The sequence below is a fragment of the Cibotium barometz genome, chromosome 53 (genome assembly GCF_041138505.1).
Source record: "Cibotium barometz isolate CiBa-2024 chromosome 53, ASM4113850v1, whole genome shotgun sequence".
Taxonomy (NCBI): Eukaryota; Viridiplantae; Streptophyta; class Polypodiopsida; order Cyatheales; family Cibotiaceae; genus Cibotium; species Cibotium barometz.
The window spans coordinates 41,274,519-41,277,420 of NC_141098.1; the positions used below are offsets into that span (position 1 = coordinate 41,274,519).

At 44.8% G+C, this 2,902-nt stretch overlaps 1 pseudogene; it reads right to left on the reverse strand.

Moving 5' to 3' along the window:
* Positions 1–911: 911 nt before the first annotated feature.
* Positions 912–2,057, reverse strand: LOC147608639 (uncharacterized; annotated as a pseudogene).
* Positions 2,058–2,902: the final 845 nt, after the last annotated feature.

The following is a 2,902-nucleotide window of genomic DNA, read 5'->3' on the forward strand; positions in this document are numbered from 1 at the left end:
CTTCATCGAATTGAATTGATCTTGCTTCCGCAAGCCTCACCAACATGCAACCATAACCGCGCGTGAAGATGAAGCCGCTACTAGCGGCTTCTTCGACAACCATTCTGCATGTATTATATGCCCCATTTTGATCCGGGCAAACATTGTACTGCATCATTCATATTTGTAAACATGGCAAACATTGTATTGCGTCATGCATATTTTGTAAACATTAATATAGCATACGTACATTCTTACATGCATCCCCACATTAAACCAATGTTCGGTTTTAGACTGGGAGTGTTGAAGTGTGGTTTATACCGTACACATGGCATACACACCATACACATACATGCACATGTATTTACACATGCATAAAGCCATTGGACATTTGTCCATTATACCCTTGCAACCACTATCTAACTCAAACTCTCTATATTAAGAGAGCCTCACACATGTAAATCAATCATCTCACAATACATTGCTCACAAGGGGGACGCCTAGCCTCAACATTATCTTTCACGGGGTCTTAATGATCTTTGTCAGGTGGCATCAACGGATGGCATTGATCAAAATCACAATGCTTTTTTTGGGTTGTCGGATAAAGTAAATTAGGATAAGTAAACTAGGGGATGAAAACATAGAATATATTGCCTTGAAATCACATAATTTTGATGCCTGAAGGTATAGTGTAGTGGTAAGATATTTTCAATAGTGACCTAAGGTCTAATAGTTCAAATCTTCTTTCGCTCATAACATGTTGTTCCAAATTTTTTTAAATTTTTTTAAGTCCAAAACTCAAATTCACCCTCTTCCCATGATGTAGATGATGACGTGGATTTTGGGGGCCACTTGGCTCAGTGTTGGGGTGCATATTCATATTTTCGGAATCTACTACTTTCGTGGTTTTTTGCAAGGTGTAGTAAGAACCCCGTACAGGTATATATGTAGAGTCCAAATTGTTCAGTATGCGGAGTTTCGTAACACTCTTTGATAATACGGCTAGTCACTAAATTTTTGTATCGATCAGTTCTGGAGCTCCAAATCGTTTTGATGATCCTGAAGCACCTTGCCTGTATTGTCCTGGGGGCAGTTCGCAGTGCGCGAAGTCAGAGTTATAGAGGGCGTGAAGCAGGACGAGGGCGCAGAGAAACATTGGGACGGAGCCGAAGACCCAGAGGAGGAGCCGTAAGCCTACGTAGAAGCTGCGTGAACCCAAGGCGTAGAAAACGGTGCCCCTCTCCAGCAGGTCCGCCACGTACTCCGGTGTGATCATGCAGTCCAAGGGGATGTTAACCATGTAACTGACATAGTTGAAGAAGCGGATGGACTGCTTATGGCACAGAAACGACACCATGAAGCATGCCAGCACGGCAAAGGACTTCACCGTGCCGGGCACGCCGCCTGATGATGACGCCGATAAGCCTCTTACGCCCCCCGCCGGCAGCTGCTGAAAGCTGCTCGCGAAGGTGAAGTGCGCTGGCCGTGAAGAGGACTGCCGTGGTCGCCATGAGAGTGGATTGCATGATGCTGTTGCGAAGCGTTTGCACCGCCAGCACGTTCTTTTTGTGGTTGTCCTGCAGCACCCACGTCATATAAAAGTTCATGAATGTTAATCTAGCAAAAGTTCATGAATGTTAATCTAGCAGACATGAAATCGCCTAGCTTATCTTGTGGCCTTATTAGTGGATTACTATGAACATGTAGTAGACCCAGATCCTTCTTGCTTTCTGGTCGATGCCCATCACCGTCTGCATGGGGCATTTTCGGACTTTGTAGCACAAAAAGGCGTGGTAAGCCACTAGGAGAGCGACGCCAGCGGGTGCCAGGATGGCGTCGATGATTGCTGAAATCCTCAAATCCATCGTCTCCTTTATATCACCTGATGATTGAATTATGATAGGCGGGGCAATATCCAGGCGCTGTGCAGTAGGGCATAGATACAAGACTAGAGGAGGAGGAGGAGGGGTTCTTATGAAGTGCAATATGCCGGGTACTGCAGCAACTGGTGGCGAGGTGACGTAAACTACTTTAGAATGAAATTGAGAATTGCGTTAGTGCGAGTGGAACACATAACCGGAGCGTTCCTCTCTTTTCCGTAAAGGCCTGCAAGGTGAAGGCGCAGCGGAGCCACGTTCTTCATCTGGAGTGGGGTACACATTGAAGTACACATTAAATACGATCGCCTCTCGCGGGAGTCTCGCCTGCTGCCGTGTCGTGCAAACGCTGCCGTGTCGAGCAAGCGACACAACCTGTCCGTTGCTCGACACAACCTGTCGAGTAGGGTGCTTTATGTCAATTAGTTATAGCACCACAGCGGCTAAGGTTCCAAGGAAACAATTAATTATATCACCACGGGCTAAGGTTCCAAGGCAAGAATTAAATTTTCATACATTTTAGTCGTTATAGAACCTAGGGCCTTTACACATTTCGTCTTCGTAACTCAACCTCGTGGACGGGGACGGGGAGCCACACGAAAGTTACACTTGAGTGTCCCCCATTTCTCCAAGAAGGGTGAAAAGGCCAGTATTTATGCATTAGGGTATGAAAGCCAACTCATTGCTTTAATGAATTGTCCTCCTTTTGATTGGTTATAGTAATTAAATTTTTATGCAGCACTACAAGCATTCCCTTTCTCTAGTGGAGACAAGGTCCCACATTAATCCCTACCATAATACCTATGACTACCATTTAAAAGTTCAAACTTATACAATGGTGTACTTCATTAGAAGTACATCTTGAAATCTTCACATCTTGTCTAGAGAGATTTTCATATAAAACTTTCAAGATTCTTCCGCTTATTTCATACGTTCCACTAAAGCCACGTCTCGAACATATGGATAAAAGCTTTCCTCCAACCAACACAGAAAAGTTGACAAGCAATCCAGAGAAGCAATGGATGACAATGAGGACCCAAAAGCCA